The sequence below is a fragment of the Mirounga leonina genome, unplaced genomic scaffold (genome assembly GCF_011800145.1).
Source record: "Mirounga leonina isolate KUSES-001 unplaced genomic scaffold, KU_Mleo_1.0 Mir_151, whole genome shotgun sequence".
Taxonomy (NCBI): Eukaryota; Metazoa; Chordata; class Mammalia; order Carnivora; family Phocidae; genus Mirounga; species Mirounga leonina.
This window is the reverse complement of record NW_023270377.1, coordinates 107,273,681-107,296,146: the sequence shown is the minus strand read 5'-3', so window position 1 is coordinate 107,296,146 and position 22,466 is coordinate 107,273,681.

Here is a 22,466-nt window from a genome sequence, read left to right as displayed (position 1 = left end):
TGTGCCTGGAGCTGTCCTCTTTCTCTTTTGGATTTTCACGTGGCCTCTCAAGGCTCCAGTCTGAGACCCTGCATGCTGTTCTGAGAGAATGAGGAAGGAAAAGGATGATGGGGCTATGGGTTCACATACATATCCTAACAGGACCATTTTCCTTAAATGAAGATGGAATGTGACTTGTTTTTTTCAATTATAGGAATAATAAACATTCTCCTCTTTTGATCAACTTTCTCAACTATAGGCGATGTTGTTAACTGTAAACTGCCTCATGCAGTCTCTATGGACTGACCCCATTACAGTACCATTAAAGCTGCAATCAGACAGTTATTGCCAGTGGTAGTTTTGAGTTACTGAAGGGAGATTTAATTTATTAAAAAAAAATCACATGTGTATGCAACAGATTTATTGGACCTCAACAAATGTTCTTTTAACAAAAATTATAATTTTAAATCTCCTCAAAAAGGGGCCTCATTAAATCTTATGCCAGTCCAAGTATTTAAACAAAATTCAAGTTAAGTGAGTCTATTGTCTTCTGTTTTCTTATATAATTAATCAGATGAAAGCTCATCTTTAAAATGGAGTTAGCAATTGCCTCAAGAAATATTTATTCTTTGTTCTCTTTTCTGATCTATCTGTCCCTGTTTGCCTGTGGCTCCCCGATGAGATCCTTGTGGGGCCATGAAAGAGCTTGCTCAGTTTTTTAGGGGAGGCTTTTTACATTACCACTGACCACACTGGCAGTGTAATTTGTTTTCATGTGTGTGCCCTATGAGGCTTGAGGAATGACGTGGTGCTTCAGATGCTACTTGGACAGATGGTCATTCAGTGCACAGAACTGAATCACAGCAGTGAATCTCTGAGGGCCTTCCCTGAAAGAAAGCCCCTGATAAGTGATTCCATCAAAATGGTACAAATTTAGGCACAGTTATTATTGATTCTCATTTGCCCTAACGCAGATGAGCATTAGAGTAAAACACCCATGTGGCAAGCCTTGGCCATGAACATGCAAGCAGAGCCCTCTCTGTGGCTATTACTCAGTGTTCCAACCTCTCTGGTGAAGATGTGGACCCATGGATGGAAAGACCATGCTGGGCTACCACCTCAGGGTGGGATGTGCTGCTGTAAGAATGTGCTTTTCCTGTGCCCCAAATGCCCTCACAATACCCACTGGCCCACTCACCTTTCCACCCTCTGCTGTCCGACTCAGGTCCCCATGCTTACCTGAGGTGGTTCCCAACTACTTAGCCTTCTGACCTCATCCTTCCCTGAATCCTTATAGAACTCAAATTAGGTCTTAATTAAACACTGTTTTAAAAGTCATTTAAATGCTTGCTTTATATCTACCTTCCTTCTTCTGATTCAAATAGACTATGACAACTGTTTCTGGGAGTTTCCCTGCATCTTCTGTCTGTTCCCTGGGGAAGTGGGGTAGGCATGGGCCTTGGGGTTGGACAAGAGGCATTCGCTCCAGCTCTGCCACCTACCTATTCTCCATAGCTGCTAAGTCTCTGGCAGCTGGGACATTATGGGAAGGCTCTGAGTTGGATGGATGGAGAATCCCTGGGTTTAGGGTAGCCCAGACAAAGTGAGGTTTCCCAAGTGCTGGCACTGCAGGAGCCCTGAGGCCGGGTTGATGAGGCTTGTGGATGAGTGTTTCTGTGCGCACTGAAGCTGACGTGCAAGGCAGGTTGCTGTAGAGTTGTGCCCCACCCACCAGGCCAATGGAGCACTCTTTATGAACTGCCAGCCCATCCACCCACTGCATCATTATCTCAGGTGGGTCTTTAGGAGTAAACAACAGGGTGAGGGTGGCGTGGGGTGGGGTGCAATAAGCAAAAAATCCCCAAACTCTGCATGAGCCTGACTCCATCTTCCTTGTGCCCGATGCTGATGTGGTGAGCGGGCAAGACTCCACTGTGGACTTCTCAGGGCCCCAGTGGCCTCTTCTAGGAGGTGGCTGTGGTTGACACAATGGCTATCCCCCTTCCCTGCCACCAACTAGGATGGAAGATGGTGCTTCATTTCAGGGTTGAACTGGTCTTCCGAGAAGAACTCTCAGAGCCTGGCTGGGTGTTTGTGTAGCCCAGAGCAGACATGAAGAGCCTCTGGCATTCATGCTGCCTGTTCCTGGGGGCCTGGAGAGGACATAGTTCAAAAGCAGGAAAGATGGGAGAGTATATAAAAGGAAAGAAAAGGCCTTGCATAATAATTCAATACGCTAACTCCACAATGAGAAGCTTTGCGTGTTTGGGGGAATTAGGAAGTGACTTTGTCTTCCTATTGCCTTTGGTTAGGACTAAGAACTCAGGGCCCATCTGGGGCCTGGCAGGTGTATGAATAAGTGGGTAGGGTAGCCTGGGAAAGCTAACCTGGCTGCAGGGTCCTTAGCTCTGGCTGCCATTGCACCTTCAAATGTGGGCTTAGGAGGGCCTTGTATTCAGTGTTTGGGAAAAAATTGAAAATGAGGATTTTAGTGTGAAATTTGAATTTTAAAAGTTGACAATCAATTAAAAAATAGTCTATGTCTGTGGCCCAAACAGAACCTATCTGCCAGTTGGATTTGATTTTTGGTCTACAGGTCTATTCTGTACAGACCACTGCTCTTGGGGAGGGGTGAGAAAGAGAGAGAGAGAGAGAGAGAGAGAGAGAGAGGGAGTGGTTTGCTCATACTCAGAAGAATAGAGGGGAATAGAGGGCATATCTCAAACTGGCCTTCATAGAGGGAGCTTAAAGGTTTGGCCTTGAGTGCTGAACTCCACCCTGGCCTCTCCAGCCAGAGTCCCTAGCGTGTATCTCAGACTTGGGGGTAGTGAACAGTTGGGGAAGGAGGTGGGGCTTTGTGGACATGGGCTGCAGTTTCCCCAAGTGTGGGTAGGTGGTTGATGATTTGCATTATAAAAAGAAGCAGGGGCCCTCATCAGGCAGGAGGAGACCCTAGGGAAGGGCTTCCTTTTGGGGTAAGAGGACAGCCGTCAGTGAGAAACTGCTCCTATCCACAGCTTCCCTAAGGGAGGTGATCTTAAAAGGGATGAACAATCAGACCTGGGAGTGTAAGATCCATCTCAGGGTTATTGTGAGGAATAAGTGTGATGAGGCTGGTGAGAGTGTCCCCCTTGGTCCCGCTGCTGGGTCATGCAGCAAGCTCTGGGTGGGGGCTGGGACATGGAGTGGCCCTCCAGCATCTCTCCCTCTAGGGTCAGTTTGCAGAAGACGGTCTCCTGCTGCACACTCAGCTTGCGAATGGAGCACCTCCAAGCCAACCTCGCTGTATGGAAGTGGTCACCCCTCAGGGATGTCTGGTTTTCCAGTAAGACATGCAGCTGTGGGGTGTACAGCACAGTCAGCCAGTGCCATTCTGTGACCAGAAGGACATGGGTAGGGCAGGGAGGAGCACGAGCAGCCTCTGGTGTGAGCGGCCACTATCTCATGAGATAGTCTCAGCCTGCCGCCCACAGCTGCCTGTCCATTCTTCATATCCATCCACCACATAGGCCACGACAGCCTGTCACCACTACTTTGCACCTCTGCCCCTCCTGGCCAGGGAAAGAGCACATCCTGGGGGCAGGGCCATCCATGGTGTGGGGGTAGGCACAGGGGTCAAGAGTGTGGGTTACAGGGTCACACAGACCTGTCCTGTCTTTACTAGCTATGTGACCTTGGGCAAGATACCAAATCCCTCTGGGTCTCAGTTTCCTCATACAGTATCTCCAGCCTCCCAGGGTAGGTGAGCTGAGATCATGTATCTAGAGTGCAGGCTCCAAGAAAGTGTTTGTGGGAAGTCAGTTGTTGTCATTGGTACCACCATTGTCCTGCTGGTGATTATTCCTTCCTAAGTCACCCATGCTGGGTGGCACAGTTGTCTGCCTCCTGGATTGGCCCCTTTTTCCTTTGCACACAACTGTCCAGGAGACAGGTATAGGGACAGGTGGAGAACCACCCCAAACTTGCCATCAGGTAGAGCACCCTTCATATCAGAAGAGGTGAGTGTGGCTGAAGGCAGAGGGCTTATTGGAGGAGGGATGCGGATTTCTTGGTTGGTCAAACTTAAGTCCCCTGGCAGTGTGTGTGGGTCCCTTGCCCTTTGTAATCGTGAGCTCTGCCCACTGAGCCTGCAGGGCCTGCAGGGCCCTGGGTTCATGCTGGGTCACAGTGGTGAAGCCTGTGAGTGGTGTCCCCCAGCATCTGCCAACATCAGCAGATAGTGGGTGGGGGCAAAAGGGCTACCCTGCTGCAACTTGGCTGTGAGATGCTTATATTCTCTTTCATGAGTTCAGCTACAAACTTACCAACCAGAGAGTGTTTACCACTTAATTTTCTCCTAAACATTTACATTCATTTTAAAATAAGGAGACTGATGGGGCCCTTGGGTACCACCCTCCCTCAGCCGCAGGGGATCTAATTATTGCCAAAGATGAAGGCTGGTTGCCAAGTGCATGGGAAGACTTCATTGATTTCAGGGAAGGCCTGTTGCCAGAGTCTCCTTGGGTCCCCAGAGTGAGGCCACTGTCTACCCAATGAAGAGATAGGATTGGCTTAGAGGGTGTGCGGGTGTGGGACTCCCACACCCTCCTGCCCTGCCCCCTGTTGTCCAGATTGGACCTCTCCTCTCCTAGCACAAATTAGTGCTGCACTCTGGTAGGGCAGTCCAGGGTATACCGCTTGCCTCTGTAGCCTGAACCAAAGGTTTGTCACTAATGATGAGAACTGTAGGCTGCATAGGCACAAAGGGTAATCATGGTAAGTTAGTGGACAAGATATTTTTGGTCAAGTGAGATCTCACAGTGGTTTTCAATTTTCTTTTTCTGCTACCCTTCCCTTCACCTAGCTCAACCCTGGTTGTATTCATCAGGCTCTCCAGAGAAACAGAATCAATAGAAGATATATATATATATATATATATATATATATGGAGAGAGACTGGGAGAGAGAGATTGATTTATTGTAGGAATGGACTCACACAGTTATGGAGAACCAGGAGAATGTGGTATAATTATGTCCAAGTCCAAAGGCCTGTGAACCAGGAACTCTGATGTCTGAGGGCAAGAAAGATGGACCCTCCAGCTCCAGGAGAGAGAGAGAAAGAGAAGGAAAGAGAGGTACTTCTTTCCTCAGTTTTTTGTTCTATTTGGGCCCCCAATGGATTGGATGATGCCTACCCACATTGATGAGGGTGGATCTCTTTACTTAGTCTACTGAATCAAGTGTTAGTCCCTTCCAGAAACATGGTCACAGACATACCCAGAAATAATTACTAGCTATCTGGATATCCCTTATCTCAGTCAAGCTGACACATAAAATTAACCATCATACCAGTGTTACCTCCTTTCAGAAGGCTTCTTGATCTCCATGCTGGGCAGGTGCATCTGTTCTGTGCTCTGAAGTCATCTTGTGCTATTTTCCATCAGGGAGTGATCACATATGGGGAAATGTCAGCTTATGGACCTGTCTCAGGCTTTAGACTGTGACCCCCCCCCAGGTCAGCACCTTGTCCTGGTCACTCTGTGCTGCCAGTACTTATCCTGGGGACTGGCACAGAGTGTGGGGGCAGGGGGATGTCTGCCTAGCTGCTGACCCTGTCTGGTGGTGGGGCAAGTCTGATGCCATGCCCTTCCTTTTCATGGGTTAACCATCTACCCATTTAGTTGTTCAACTATTTATTGAGCACCAGTTGCGTGTCAGGCACTAGGCTGAGCCCTGAGCATGCAGTCAATAGCTTTCATGAAATCCCCAGTCTAATCAGTTAAAGAACAAAGGAATATATAATTACACAAGTTAAAGAACAAAGGAATATATAATTACAAAGCGAGGTATTTTTTTAAAGATTTTTATTTTTGACAGAGAGGGAGAGTGTACAAGCAAGGGAAGCAGCAGAAAGAGGGAGAGAGAGAAGCAGGCTCCCTGCTGAGCAGGGAGCCCAATGTGGGGCTCGATCCCAGGACCCTGGGATCATGACCTGAGCCAAAGGCAGACGCTTAACCATCTGAGCCACCCAGGTACCCCTACAAGTTGAGATAATTATTACCAAGGAAAAGTAAATGACCCCCATGAGTCAGAATAATTAAGGGAGAAAATAATTCTAATTTTTAAAATTATAATAAGTGTTGACAAAGATGTAGGGAAATTGGAAGCCATACACTGATGGTTGAGATGTAAATTGCAGGCACCTTGGCAAACAATTTGTCTCACAAAGCTGAACATAGAGTTACCATATGACTCCACAATACCACTCCTAGATATAAACTCAAGGCAAGTGAGAACATATGTCTACACAAAAATTTTTACATAAATGTTCATAGCAGCATTATTAATAATAGCCAAAAAGGTGGAAACAATCCAAATGTCCATCAACTGATGTATAAATAAACAAATATGGTATATCCACAAATTCAGTCACAGAAAAGAATGTTCTATACATGCTACAACATATATGGATTCATAGAAGATCCTTGAAAACATTATGCTAAGTGAAAACAGCCAGACATAAAAGTCTACACATTGTATAATTTCATTTATGTGCAATTTCCAGAATAAGCAAATCCATAGAGGCAGAAAGCACATTAATCATTGCCTGGGGCTGAGATGGGCTGGGTAATGAGGAGCAAGTGTGTAGTTTAACAGGGTGATTTTTAATGTTATTTGACCGATTTCTCAATAAAAAATAATGAAATGCACACCCACATAGCCACTACCCGGGTCGAGAAATAGAAAGTTTCCAGCAGATGATAAGACACACAGAAAAGGAAATGATGGTCATGAAAGAAATTTTTTATATTCAAAGTCCCTGGGAACAAGAGGCACACTGCAGCCCACAGGGCCACATGGAGAAGCACTGGGTCAGTCGGAAGACAGCGGTAGCAAGGGGAAAATGTGGGCAAGAGCCTTTACTGTGGTTTTTGTGGGAAAGAACAGGTGAGGAGGGTAAGGAGATTTAGGATTGGGTAGTTTGAATATCTCAGTTGGCTCTGGGGCGCTGAGGCTGACCCCACTTCTGGCATCTGACCCTACAGTGATCAGGGCAGATAGAGAGTGGTCTGGGGTGTGAGGGCCCCACCAAAGGAGTGGTTGGAGTATGGGCTCTGGATGGCTTGATTGGCATTTGAAAGGTGAACTCCAGGTGGGTTGTTTGCTATCTCTAGGAATTAACTGGCCCAGGGAGGAGCCGTCCTTCCAGAGTTAGCAAGACCTCCCATGTCAAAATATTAGAAATACAGATATGGGTAATACTAGGGTCAGAGTCCCACTGCCAGCTGTGGATACTGAGGGCTAGGGGCCTCTACATTAAGTGTTTCACATGCATACAACCACCTAGCCACCTGTTTGGTCCCATTACCTGTGCCTGGCACCCCATCTCCAGGCTTCTAGGAGGTGGAGGAGGGGCAGTCCTCCAGAGCACGGAATGGGGAGGGGCTTCTTAACACTCTCACTGAGCTGCACCCTCACCCATTTGCAGAGGACTTCAGCGCTGCCAGTGCCTGAGAAGCCTGAGCACTGGTGAATGAGGTTGGGAGCATGGTCAACCATGCAGGAATAGCACTTACTAGTGATACTGTTTACAGTCACCAATGCATGGCAATAAGAGTCAGCTTTAGTGTTCCACACTCTGCACTCTCTCACTGCCTGCAGCAGAGTTCCATGGCTCCCCCTGCAAGCCCTCCTTTGGTGTGCTGCTGGCTCTCAGGATTCTGCGTTCAGGCGGGACTCCTTTTTCTCCTTTGCTGGCTTTGGCCCTGGTGTCTCGGTGGTGCTAGTTCCATCGCCTCCACATCTCTGCTCTCCAGGTACCAAATCTTGATTGCTGTTGTGCTCCCCCTTCTTCCCCCCATCACTATAGGTTTATCATTAAAAAACAAAAATCTTCACTATAGTTTTAATAGAGTTTCAGGAGGGAGCAAAGTTAGATAAATGCATTCAGTCCTCTAGCAGAAACCAGAAGACCTGTAGGAATGATTTCTTGTAAATACCCCAATATCTCTAATTTTTCTCCAGTGTATTCTGGAGCCACAGGACCTAAGCCACAAGGAATCCAGTACGTGAAGAGTTTCAATTTGCAGCAATTGATCCATCAGCTAGAACCCTGAATGATGTGCTTACCAGACAACCAGAGGTGGTCTACATGGTGCAGGGATCTCTTGGGACTCCAGGTCATATGCTCAGAGCAGTGCGAATCTTGCGAGAAGGGGTGGTTGTCCCTCCTTACTGGTCCTCAGGGAGTCCTGCCAGACTCTCCTCCCCACCCTTAGCCCCCTGTTTCCATTCTCTACCATCTGTGAATCAGATCATATTGCTCCCCTGCTTAAGACTCTTCAGTGCCCCCTCATGTCACTCAAAATCCAAATATTCCACTACAAACCACACAGCTTTGTGTAATTTGGGCTATGGGCGCTGCTCCCCATCCTCCCTTTTACTTTTTTCTCCTCGCTATGCACCAGCTGTCCTTGTTCTTCCCACAGGCCAAGGTCTCTTGCACTTCAGGTCTCCTGCACATGCTGCGCTCTTGGCCCCGGAGGCTCTGCTATACTCCCCCCTTTGGCTAGCATCTCCACCCTCTGGTCACAGGTTGAAGGCATTTCCTGGTCACCACTTCCATTCTGGCCCCAGCGCCTCTGTGGGTTGCCTGTTCCACAGGGGGCCAAGCCTGGTCTGTGTGGGCGTATCCCAGGCAACATCTGCTCACACAGAAAGGAGGCTACTTTGGGGGTGCATCATCCCCATCTAGTGTGAGGGGTAGTTAAGAAGAGTTCACATGTAATGGATTGGCTCAGTCTTCTATAAGGGGATCCGAGAATTGGCCTAGAAGTATGTGGTTGCAAGGATTGGGGAATACCCTGGTGAGGCTCCTGGAAAGGCGGTGTGGTGAAATGGGTCAGGCAGGCAGACAGTTCTGGGCCAGAACCCAAGCTCTGCTACCTGCTTGTTGTGTGATGGTGATCAAGTCATTTAACTTTTCTAAACCTCAGTTTCCTCACCTATAAAATGAGTATAAAAAGAGCAACTGTCTCATAGGGTGTTGTGGTGGGGATTAGATGCTGACGTTGTTGAAGGCTCTGTGACTATTCCCAGCACATAGAATGTGGATACACAAGCAGTCACCGCCCTCCCACCCCAGATGTTTTAGGGAAGTGCAGTTGATGAGCACAGAGCTTGTTGGTAGAAAATGTATGCAAAGCACCGATGGGGCTTGGGTGTGTAGGGGGTGCTCTGAATGCTCTAGAATAGACGTGCTCGGGATCAAGAGCTGTTTTAGTCTCCAGGACTGGATGGGGTTTCCAGAGAAGATGGGCTCAGGCATAGGTCCAGGCCACTATCTACCAGGGTCATTCAATCAGCCCCCCTTGCTGTGACATCAGTGTGCTGAGTGCTTGTGGCCAGACTTTGCTTCCCCACCTAGACTGGCCTTCTGAGAGGCTTCACTGCCAGGGCTGCTTGGTAGATAAGGTTCTTACTGTCCACGAGCAGTGGTGCTGGGTTTATGCAATCTCCCTGTGGGTTTGGTTAGTGTGCGTTAGCTAGGGCTCAGTCAGAGCAGCAGAACCAGCTGCTGTCTGTTATGCTCTAGGTGACTGTGGGAGCTGGCTGGGCAGCCTCTGGAAGGCCTTGTCAGTGTCTGATGCTAGAGGCAGTGGCGGAGGGAGATGGGTGTGAAGGAGGGGGAGCCCATGAGCACAGGCCGGAACCCGTGTTGGTTCCCACGGCCTCCAACCTTGATGATGTGGGTGTCCTGCCAGAGAAGCTCATGGCCTTAGTCACAGAGCTAAGTCCACATCTGGACTGGAGGAGTAACAGGGAGGAGCTGCAGCCCAGGCCCAGTCACGGATGCTGACAAGGTGAGTCAGCAAGTTAGTGACAAAATGTTGCCTCATCCCTGCACCCCCACTCCCCCCAAGCCCTGTTTCTGAGCATAAGCAACAGTATGGCTACTGCTGTGCTTCTGCCTCCAAGTCTAGTGTAGAATAACTCCTGTGGTCCATCCTAACCAGAAGCAGCAGGGAAGGGAATTCTGTGAAACAAAGGTCAGCCAGCTGAGCTGACTGAGTCACCATGGTTAATGTGAAATGGCCCTTCAGGTGCATATTGCCTGCTGAGGAGATGGTGTCTGCCCCTACCAAAGTGAGGGGCAGTTGTGAAGCCTGTGTGAAGCACCTGGGGCTGTTCCTCTGTGAGTGCTCTGGCAGATAGCACCCTGCACCCAGGGCCTGCCTAGTGGGAGCCTGGAGCCACCACCAGTAACCAGGAGGGCAGGAGAAGGATCTTGGAGCTGGGATGCGCCAATGCTACCCCGATTTTCAGAAGGGGGGATATTATGGACTGACTTGTCCCTCTCCAGATTTATATGTTGAAATCCTTAACCCCTGATGTAATGGTGTTAGGAGGTGAGGCCTTTGGCAGGTGCTTCAGTCATGAATGGGATTAGTGACCTCACAAGAGTCATGGGAGAACTTTCTCCTTCCACCATCTGAGGAAACAATGAGAAGACAGCCATCTGCATACCAGACACAGAGTCTGTCAGCACCTTTGTCTGGGAATTCCAGCCTCCAGAACCGTGAGAAATAAATGTTTGCTGTTTAAGCTCCCCCTCCCGACCATGGTACGTGTGATAGCAGCCTGAGCCTACTAAGACAGAAGAAAGCAGATTTCATACACACAGACCAGTAAGCTAAGGTCCATTCTGCATGAGGCTACACAGTGGACAACTCAAATATTGGTTCATTTTGAGGGCTCTGGGTAGAAAGAAGGAGGTGTAAGGTGAGGGTGGGGAGGGGGGACTGGCAGCCAGCAGGGCAATGAAAGGACCCAGTGGTATTTAGCAGACCCAGGCTAGCGTGCAGCCCAAGAGCTTGAGGTAGGAGTGGGTACTTGCATGCAGCAGCCACTCCAAACCTTGGAGTCCCCGCCTGGTTGGGTGTAGGGTCTATTCCCTGGGAGATCTGGTAACAGGGTGGTTGGGACAACAGGAATTGGGGGAGACAAGGGGGTGGCAGACAGGAAAGTTCCTATGGCACAGAGCCAGAATTCTATGTTCTGCAGGGCAGAGAGACAACAGCAGCAGACCCACCCTTGATGCATTTCAGCGGCAGTAAGTGCTGGAGCGGAAGGGGGCTGAGAAAGATTGTATTGCAGGAGTCTGCCCTGCTCTGAGCGCCCAGGGGAGGGCTTCCTAGAGAAAAGAAGGATTGAGTGGAGTTCTTAGTGTTAAGTAGGAATTGCCCAGCTGAAGGCGGCAGAGAAGAAATGTGTGGTGAAGAAAATGGCACATTTGGAGAATTAAAAATAGCCCAGCATAGCCAGAGTGTAGTCTAGCTTTTTGGAAACATGATAGCAGAGGCATCAGTAAATTCCTACTGTTATGGGATGAATCATGTCCCCTCCCTGCAAAATTCATATGTTGAAGCCCTAACCACCAGTATCTCAGGTTGCAACTGTATATGGAGATAGGGTCTTTAAAAATATAATTAAGTAAAATGAGATTAGGGTAGGTCTTACTCCAATATGACTGGTGACTTTATAAAAAGGGGGATTAGGACAGACACACACACACACACACACACAGAGGTAAGACTGTGTAGGCACAGAGAGAAGAGGGACACCTACGCACCAAGGAGAGAGGCCTCCCTGGCAGCATCTTGGTCTTGGACTTCTAAGCTCCAGAACTGTGAGGAAATAAATGTCTGTTGTTTGAGTCACCCAGGGGTGCTTTGTTATGACAGGCCTGGCAGACTACTTTGCTTACTAAGTGCCAGGTATTGGCCTAAGTCCTTTATATATAGGAACTTATATCACATGCCAACCCTAGCAAGCGAATGCCATCACTCTCCCCATTGTGCTGATGAGGACATTGAGGAATGGGGACAAGAACTGAAGCCATTCACACCCCAGAGCTTACTGTCTGCATTAATATGACTTCACTCTTGGACATTCAGCACTGACATGACTTTACAACTGCATGACTTTCTTGCCCAGGAAGACAGAGTTGCAAATAACTTTATGGTTTGTTTCAGAAACTTCCTAAAAATCCATTTATCTGGGTAATGGACCACTCAACTTTCTCTCAAAAGGGTAAGTAATCTTTTCTAAAAAAATCAGTCGGTTGGTTGGGCTCATCAACTGACTATATGCACGTCAAGCATGGTTCCATAATCCCTCTTTGCTGTGTCCACAAATCCTACCATATTGTGAATTTTGCCCAGTGCCAATTAGGGCCCCTATATAGAAAGATCTACCTTGAAACAGACCATCTAGACCTCATAAATATCCCACATTTGCCTTTTCTCCTCTGACACAAGTCTATGAGGCTGTGGCTCTTCTCATTGCAGGGAGCAGCAAGCCTGGCTTTGCTTGATCAACAGATTATTTTGGTCATCTTTCTGGGGAGTTGGCCATCAGCAGAGGTTAAGTAACCTGTCTTGGATCACATAGCTGGTGAGTAATGGACCAGGCTGGGACCCTTGTAATCTGGCTGCAGCGTCTGTGCTTCTAACTGAAGTGCCTGAGGGTCAGAGGGAGCTTACAGTCTCTGAGTCCATCCCACCTCTGCCTGACTTTTCCTGGGAGGGTAGGCAGCCTCTTGGAGGCAGCTGTCCCATTGTTGGGTAGTCATTGTTGGAGGCAATGTGGTGCAGGAGAAGGAACAAGGGCTCTGGGTTGGCACAGACCCAGTCCATTCATTGGTTAACTGCAGGTGACCCGACCTCCCTGAACTTTGAATTTCCCATCATCAAAATAGGGATAATGGATCACAGCTCATATGGTCATGGTGAAGATGAAAAGGGGCTACTGTTGATAAATGCCTGGCACATGGAAATTGCCCAATAAATGACATTTTCAGTACTGCTTGTGTATATGGAGCTGATGTTTGCTTCCCAGATTGCCTCCCCCCTCCCCCACCATTCAGCTTGCTGTTTCAACAAGCATAGACTGGTCCCCTAATGTTAGAAAGCTCTAGGACTTCAAGCAAATCTGTGTCCCCAGAGCCTTTTCATTCCTTTCACTTTTGTCCTAGAGTCGGTGGAGTTGGGGCAGTAACTCCAGAGAGGAGCACCCCCTGAGCCAGCCCTTCTAGACCTAGGACTCTTTGTTTCTGTAGCTTAGAGATGAAAATGGACACTCCAGAAAAAGGGCATATAGCTCAGTGAAAAGAGCACTGGACTAGGTATTTGTTACCACCCAGCTGCGTGCTGACCCCTTCTCCACAACTTGGTTCCTTCTTTCCTTCCTTCCTTCCTTCCTTCCTTCCTTCCTTCCTTCCTTCCTTCCTTCCTTCTTTGAATATTTTTTTAAAAATTTTGTTTATTCATTCGAGACACAGAGATACAGAGAGAGAGAGAGAGAGAGAGAGAGAGAGAGAGAGAGAGAGAGAGAGCATGAGCAGGGGGAGAGGCAGAGGGAGAAGCAGGCTCCCCGCTGAGCCAGGAGCTGGACACGGGGCTCCATCCCAGGACCCTGGGATCATGACCCGAGCCAAAGGCAGATGCTTAACCATCTGAGCCACCCAGGCACCCCTCTTCTTTGAATATTGAAAACAAAATAAGGTCGTGAGGATGACAGTGATGTGAAGCAAGTGGGTGATGCGTGGGACACTGTTCCCGTGGCCAGCAACAGGGAGGGAATCAGTGATCCATTTCTCCTGCGTGCCATAGCCTCTCCCTCTATGGAGTGGCCCAGACAGCTCGCATCTTCTGGCAGATGTTATATACTTGCCGAATATGGGCTCAGTGTCCAGAAGTGTCTGTTGGTCTTTGCCACACAGGCATGTTGAAAGCCTTCTGGATTTCCTGAGGAAAAGAATATTGATCCTTAACTTCAAACAAATGTGAGGATATGCTCTTTTCTGTTTAGACGTCTCTTTCATAAAGGAGATGGGATCCTTGTCAAACACCTGCTATCAGTTAACACTGTATATACTAATGGCTTTCCTCTGACAGGATGGGCCCTACATTTTCATTGCTCAGTAACCCACCTCCTTTCTTTTAAGATTCTCTTCTTTCAAATTGCCTCTGTGTTTTTTTTTAGGTGCTCCTCCTGGCCTCCCTGCATGCCAGCTATTTTACCCTGAAGTCAGGATAGGAGGAAGAAAATTTTGTATGGGGCCTTTGAAGGTGGATGGACTCATGAACTAACTGGGACATCTTTGGATTTTTAACCTCTCTGGGCCTTGGCCTGAGATATGACGTCTTTGAATTTTGTGCATTCCAAGGGTGTATATGCCAGTGTATACCACCCATACACGTCCATACTTTATAGTGTGCCTGCTGACAGGAACAAAGCTGGGGTCTGGCATCCAATGGAAAAACAACCTTTTCTATGGGGTTATGTTGAAGGCCAGAATGTTTATATAATGCAATTAGCACAGTGCCTGGCAAATGAAGGTACTCAATAAATGTTTAAAAAATATGTGGGAAAATTGATTTAGAAGAGCATAACATAATAAAATTAAATTAAAAAAAGATAGAAGAGCAAATGATATGCTCAAGTGGCATTTTTCATTGCAGACCAAGCAGTGACAGAAGAAAGGAAACATAGGGGATAGGGCCAGATTTCATTCTTATGATAGTGTTGATAAAAATGACCACCTACAGAGGCAATACACTATGACTGCTGCAGTGGGAATGTGGGGGTGGAGGGTAAGACTTCTCCTTAGTCCTCAGGTTCCAGATTTACTTCTCAGTTTCCAGACTATGGAAAAGTCTGAAATGTTCTTTGGAAAAAAGATGTACATGGGTAAGTAACAACCTCACTGAGTCTCAATTTCTTATCTGTAAAAAGAGGATTATAATACTCCATGTTGGTACCCTTAAATGAGATAAAGTGATAAGCATTGTATAGAATAGAAATGAGAAAATTGTCAGACATCTTCCTCCCGCCCAGCAGTCTCTCGCTGGTGTGTGGTAGAGCCAGGTCATATGGGAGACATGTTTCCTTGAAGGAGAGGGTCAGGTGACCACAGATAGAAGGTAAGGGAGCATGTGGCAAATTTGGAAAACAAAGACTGGGAGATTCACCCGGGGCTGTGATGGGAGCTGCTGCTGGTGACTGGGAGGGGAGAGTCGAGGGCACCCTTGCTGGGAGCTTGGGCTCTTGTCTTGGTTGCTCCAGACTGACCAGTCAGACTCTGAAGTACATAAAAACACTGCCAGATTCTGAAAAAGGCCTTGTACCATGACTCTCTTACTCACTGGCAGGAATACTGGTCGATTCTGCCCACTGGCCAAGAGGAATGCCACCCTGGAGCCCTGACAGTGGAATAGCTCAGAAACCTGTGGGTTCTGGGGGCATGTGTGCACACCTCTGTCCCCCCAACACCCCATGTGGAGTGGTGGCATTGTCACACCTCCCCTCCTGGATCGTTTGAGATCCACTTGCCCCATGTCCCCAGTGGCACCTGGTACCATCGTTGTTAGAGGCCAGTGTGTCCCCTGATATCCCACCGCGGCTTTTGCAGGTGTTTTCTTTGTGCTAAATGATGCTGAGTATCTTTTCATGTGCTTATCTGGCCTTTGTATATCCTCCATGGTGAAATGTCTTTCCATGTCTTTTGGACATTTTCTAGTGGGATTGTTCAACTTTTACTGCTAAGTTTTTTTTTTTTTTTTAATTTGAGAGAGAGAGTGAGAGAGAGAAAGAGCACAAGAGGGGGGAGCGGGAGAGGGAGTAGCAGACTCCCTGCTGAGCAGGGAGCCCGATGCGGGACTCGATCCCGGGACTCCAGGATCATGACCTGAGCCGAAGGCAGTCACTTAACCAACTGAGCCACCCAGGCACCCACTGCTAAGTTTTGAGAATCCTTTATATATTCTAGACACCAGCCCTGTGTCAGATGTGTGGTTTGCACATCTTTCCTTTCAGTTTGTAGCTTGTTGTTTCATCCTCTTCACAAGGTCATTCACGGGTGAGTTTTCATTTTGATAAAGTTCAATTTGTCAGTTTTTTCCGCTTATGGATTGTGCTTTTGGTGTTATCCAAGGATTCTTGGTCCAATTCCAGATCCTGAAGACTTACGCCTATGTGTTACACTACAAATTCTAGTTTTATGTTTTACATTTAGTCCTATGATATATTTTGAGTTCATGTTCTTAATAATGTGTGAGACTTAAGTCCAGGCTCATATTTGCCTATGGATGACCAATTGCTCAGCACCATTTGTTGAAAAATACATATTAAATCTCTCTCTCTCTCTTTCTTTCTCTGTCATCATCTATATCTATCTATAGCTATAGATAGATATATATGTATTACTTCTGACACCTATTTACTTATTTATTTACTTATTTTTAAATGATTAAGTGAAATCTTCTTTCATCGTTAGTTCCAGAGTGGTTAACATACAGTATGATATTAGTTTCAGGTGTACCATATAGTGATTCAACAATTCCATACAACACATGGTGCTCATCCACAAGTGCCATCCTTAATCCCTATCACCTATTTAACCCATCCTCCCAGCCACCTCCCCTCTGGTAACTATCATTTTGTTCTCTATAGTTAAGAGTCTGTTTCTTGGTTTGTCTCTTTTTCCTTTGTTTGTTTTGTTTCTTAAATTCCACATATGAGTGAGATCATATGGAGTTTGTCTTTCTCTGACTTACTTCACTTAGATTATACTCTCTAGATTCATCCATGTTGTTGCAAATGGCAAGATTTCATTCTTTTTTATGGCTGAGTATTAAATATTTTTAAATGGGTGACATCATCTGGACTGGAGGCACTGGATATGGAGGTGCACTGAGGATGCCAAAGCATGTGCAACCTCTGTGGACTTCCTGCTGTAGTCACCAAAGATTACACAGCTGTTGGGTGTTGTGGACCCAGCAACCTGAGCTGATAAAGTCATTACACCCCCACCTCCACCCAACCAGTAACCCAGTCCCTACACACACCCTCAAACCTGGAGCCTCCAACATGCCCCCACCCATAGGTGAAGGTTTTTCTTTACCAAAGTCAGTCCATAAATTTGGAAAAGGTGACTGCTTCTTCAAAGAAGCAGACACCTACCCAAGGCTACAGGGGTCATGAAGAATCAGGGAAACAAGACATCACCAAAGGAACAAAGTAAACGTCCAGTAACTGACTTCAGAGAAATGCAGAACCATGAATTGCCTGACAGAATTCAAAATAATTATTCTACGGCAGCCCTCTTGGGTCCCCTCCCTCTTTGGGAGCTTTGTAGTATCAGTGCTATCATTTAATAAACCTTGCTTTGCTGCCCACCAAAAAAAAAAATGCAAAATAATTATTCAAAAGATAGAGAGCCACAAGACAACACAGATAATTTAATGAAATCAGGAAAACAATACAAGAACAGAACAAGAAATTCTACAAAGATACATAAAAACATATAAAAGAAACAAACAGAAATTTTGGAGTTGAGTATATATCCAAAGGGAATGAAAAAAAAAAAACTCTTAAAAAAAAGATTTTATCTATTTATTTCAGAGAGAGAGAGAGAGAGAGAGAGAGAGAGGGTGGGGAGGGAGAAGTATGCTCCCCACTGAGCAAGAAAGCCAGATGCGGGGCTCGATACCAGAGTCCTGGGATCATGACCTGAGCCAAAGGCAGACGCTTAACTGACTGAGTCACCCAGGTGCCCCCCAAAAACAAACCCTTGAGAAGATATCTGCAGTCCCTGTTCATTGCAGCATTACTCAGAGCAGCCAATACATGGAATCAACCTAAATGTCTGTCAACAGATGAATAGATAAATGGATAAATACAGACACACACATATACATATATATACATATATTACATTTTCTTGTAATTAATAATATAATATATATAAAATAACATGAATATTCATGTTATTCAGCCATGAGAAAGAAGGAAATCCTGCCATTTCCAACAACATGGATGAGTCTTGAGGGCTTTATGCTAAGGGAAATAAGTCAGACAGAAAAAGGCAAACACTGTATGATATTACTTATGTGTGGAATCTAAAAAAGCCAAACTTACAGAAACAGAATAGAATGGTGGTTTCTAGGGTTTGGGGGTGGGTGGGGGAAATGGGAAGATATTGCTCAAAGGGTACAAACCTCTAGTTATAAGACAAATAAGTTCTGGAGATCTAATGTACAGCATGGTGATAGTTAATAATATTGTATTATATAGTTGACAGTTCCTAAGAGAGCAAATCTTAAATATTCTCACCAGAAAAAAAAAGATGGTAATTATGTGATGTGATGGAGATGGTAGTTAGTGCTATGGTGGTAATCATTTTGCAATTTTGTAATATTTCAAATCAACACTTTATAGCCCCTTAAACTAACACAATGTTATATGTCAATTTTATCTCAATAAAGCTGCAAAGAATACTTTTGGGATTATTTTAAAATTCATATCAGATAACTCTGATATCTGGATCATTTGTAGGTTTGTTTCTATTGTTTGATTTTTCTCTTGATTCTATCTTTGGTATGCTTGTTAATATTTGTTTGAATATTGGAAATTGTAAATGAAACATGGTAGTGGCTTTAGATGATACTATTTTCCTTTAGAAGGTATTTACTCTATCCTCCAGCAATGATATAAAATAAGAATAGGTCTCTGATTTTGTCAGAGGCTGAGCTCCATGCTTTGTAAGGATTGGTCTGCCTCTGGTGTACTAGGCTATCACCAACCAATACCTTGGACTATTTATTAAAACTTGTCCTCCTATGTGGGTCTCCAACTCCAATTTTTATTTCCCTAGCAGACAAATCTCTGATAAATTGCATTTCAGATCTTTTCTGTTTGATTTCTTTGTCTTTGGGCCTGTGCTGGTTAAGAACAGGAATGCTCCTGGGAGGATGTGGACAAACAGATGCAATGCATTTGTTTGCCTTTTCTGCACCTCTGTACTTTCAGGGATCTGGACCTCCCACATTCTATCTTGGCAAAGTAGAACTCCATGTTTTGTCTCTTCAGCCCATGATATTGCTAAAAGCTCTGTTGGCTTGAATTTCCCTGATGGCTAATGATGATGAACATTTTCACGTGTCTGTGAACCATTTGTATGTCTTCTTTTGAGAAGTGTCTGTACATGTCTTCTGCCCATTTACTGACTTGATTTTTTGTTTTTTTGGGTGTTGAGTTTGAGAAGTTTTTTATAGATCTTGGATATCAGCCCTTTGTAGTGTCATTTGCAAAAATCTTCTCCCATTCCGTGGGTTGCCTCTTTGTTTTGTTGACTGTTTCCTTTGCTGTGCTGTATGGTGACTAACATAACATAATAAAATAAAATTAAAAAAAATAAAAAGCTCCGTTGGCTTCTCCACACTTTGCAGGCATTTGCAGGACAGCCCCCGAAGCCTCTCAGCCTGTGCTGCTGAAGCCCAGCAGTGCCAAGGGGAAGCTCATTGCAGGACAAGGGCTCACCACAGAGAGCTCTACTTCCCCCTGGGGTCTTGGATGCATTAGGGACCTGGTGCCTTAAACAGACTTTTTGTTTTGTTTTGCTCTTTTGATGTATTTTATTTTTAGCTGCTCTTGATGATAGTGTTGGTGTGCTGTAAGCTGCTCTGTCATAGCTGGAAGCATAAAGTCCTCCAGAGCTTATATTTTGACCAAGATTTACCTGACTCAAAATTCCTTAATCTTTCTACTCTAGCAGAACTCAATATCTACTTTTCATGCAAATATGCCCTCAAATAATAAAAAAAAATCTGTTGATAAGAGATATACACATACAGACACACAAACTCATAAATTATACCCAGGATTTTCTATTTTCAATGCATGCATCAGAAAATAGTTGCTCTGGATACTTTTGAAAGTAATGGTTTAAATCCCAATTTAAATATAAATAGGAAAACAATATCACCGCAATGAAAGCCTGGCTTTTCCCCTGTCCTAGGTGGCAACCAGCTTTCATAGACACAGAATCACAGTTTCCTGGAGGTCCATTACTACTGCCTGGGGCTCTGGCTTAGTCATTCAGAACGGTTATGAGGACGCCCTCACCATTTGGCTGTAGCTATGTCTTAATGCTTTCTCCAAAAGCCTTACTCTATGGACCCTTTCTCAGCTTTGTGAGCAAGGAGGGTCTGTGGAGCTGATGGAGGGGACATCTTAGCTCCTAGCATGTGGAGCCACATATACCTGGGCACAGCTCCCCTTCACCTCTCTGGATCCTTGTCCTCTCCCTAGGACTCAGACCTGCCACTGGCAAAGCCCTCCACTACTTCCCCCTAGCCCTCCCTGCTCACCTGTTTTAGCTCCCTTTGGGCCTAGGTGCCTCTGTGGGCCCCACCTCTCATGGCCCTCTTACCTGGACCTCTCCTTTCAACCATATCACATTTCTTGGAGTTGTCTGAACTTATCAAAGCCTCTCATACCTCTGCTCCTCTGCAACACCAAATTCTCAGTGAAAGTACTTTTCCTTCCCTTCCCACCTTCCATGGCTTCTCATAATTGAAGACACCACCTTAGGGGGGGGCTTCCTGGATCCCCCTGGCTGGGGGCTGGAGATGCCTATGGCTGGGGACCCACAGCTACTCTCAGCTGTCGGGCTGCCTGTCCTGGTTGCCATTTATGGTCTATATACATCTTGCCTCGGTCTCTTGCAGTCCCCCCACTCCCGCCAAAGGAGCGGCCCTTACGGTGGGGTGGTGCTACTGGAGTCAGGTCACTTCCAGCCTGGGCGCTAGCTCTGGAAGAGGGGCACCAGCAAGGCCTATGGAGACAAGACAGCTTGTTTCAGGAGCTGGGCTGTGGGTCCTGGCAGGATTTCAATAGACTGGGAGTGAGAGAAAGGGATGAGGGCATTACATTTTGACCCAAAACATGAGCAAATGTAGGATGGCAAATATGAATCCAGTGGGCTCCATGGTCAGGACACACCAACCAGGCTGAAGCATGACATCCTCCCTGCATGCTCAGATGGGGGAACAGATGTAGAAGGGGGACCCCAGAACCTTAGCATCAGAGACAGGACTCGAGTCCAGGTTCTGGGTCGTTGTCCTTAGCTCTGGTCCCAGACCTGCTTCCTTTCAGCACCCAGGAGTTGACCTGCTGGCGAGGGCTCTGGGCCTGGCAGTGGCTTCAAAGTTGCCAGATAGGTCCCATTTAATCTCAGAGTAGAGCCTGAGCCAAGGACAAGAGGCTGGGAGCACCAGTGAGGAAGGGCACAAGGTTGAGGGGAAAGGGCAGAGCTGTGCCTGGAGGACTCAGAGGTTCCATTTAATCTGGCAGCCTTGGGGCAGACAAGGAAAGGGACATGGGGATGGAGGAGAAGGAGGCAAAGCCCCTTCCTTCTGCGCCCCTCTGCCCCACTACCACAGGCAGAGTCAGGGAAACATCATTGCTAGCAGCACCCGATCCACTGGGGACCTGGGTGTTCCCAGGGTGGGTATCTTGGCCAAGATGTAGGGGAGGTTTGATGTTAATGTGATTTGGAGCCTGTTTTCTGAAGCTTGTTCTTCTGCTAGTCCCTGAGCCATGAGCTGGCCTCTTACTGCCTCTGTTCAATACCAGACACAAGGACCCAGGTCATCTCTGCCTTCATTTCTGGTGCTGAAATTAGATGAGGTTGGACTGAGCCTATGGAGTTACCACTGCTGGGACCAGAGCTGTAGGAGAGGGGGTGTTTCAGGAGGGGAAGGGTGGTGGGCCAGCAGAGGGAGGGTGAGAAGAGGGAACAAGCCCCTTTAGGGCCTTATGGAGAGGATCTCAGTGCCAGCTGCGTCTGTCCAGGCCCCTCAGGAAGCAGATGCTACAGTCCATCAGAATAGTAGGAAGATATTTTAATGAAAGGTATTTACAAGGCATGGGCATAGGGAAACCACAAGACAGAGTGTGGTGTCTTGGGCCACAGAACTGCTACCACCCCAGGTCAGAGGGTGTCAAGGAAGGGACAGTTACTGGAACTCAGAGATGAGGGAGCCTCCTGACAGCAACTGCGATCTCGATTCAGACCAGTGGACTGCCCGGTTCCTGCTGAGAGAAGCAGGGCATTTCCACCCTGACCTTCTGCATGCCCTTACCTCTGTCTATCTGAACTCCTACTGGCTGAACCTAACCAGGAGCAGAGAGCAGGAGGGCCATGTTGATTGCCTGTATATGTCAGCGAGTGCAGTGGCCCATGGTGGGGAGTGGGTCTGCAGAAGGACAAGGATAGCTATAGGTGGAGGGCACCTTGTGGAGATTTGCTGTCACTGTGTCCTGGGCCCCTGGCCCTGGGTGTGTACTCACATTAAGGGGGGATGGAGCTTCCCGAGCTCCAGCCTTGATCCCACTCTGCTCTGGATGTCACACCCTGGGAGCCAGAGTTAGGGCTTCTAGCTTTGCCAGCCCCAGCTTTCCCTCCTTGGGAGACCTACATTCTGTCAGGGGTCTCCATTCCCAGCTCATTTTCTGCTTCCCTCCTCCTCTTCTTGTGGCAGAAAATGTACCATCTGGGCCAGGAAACAGGGTGGAGATGGGTCAGTCAAGGAGTAGGTTTGTCTTCTCTGGGGATGCTAGGGCTTGAGAGTCACTCACCCACTTCCAGCTATGGCGGCCAG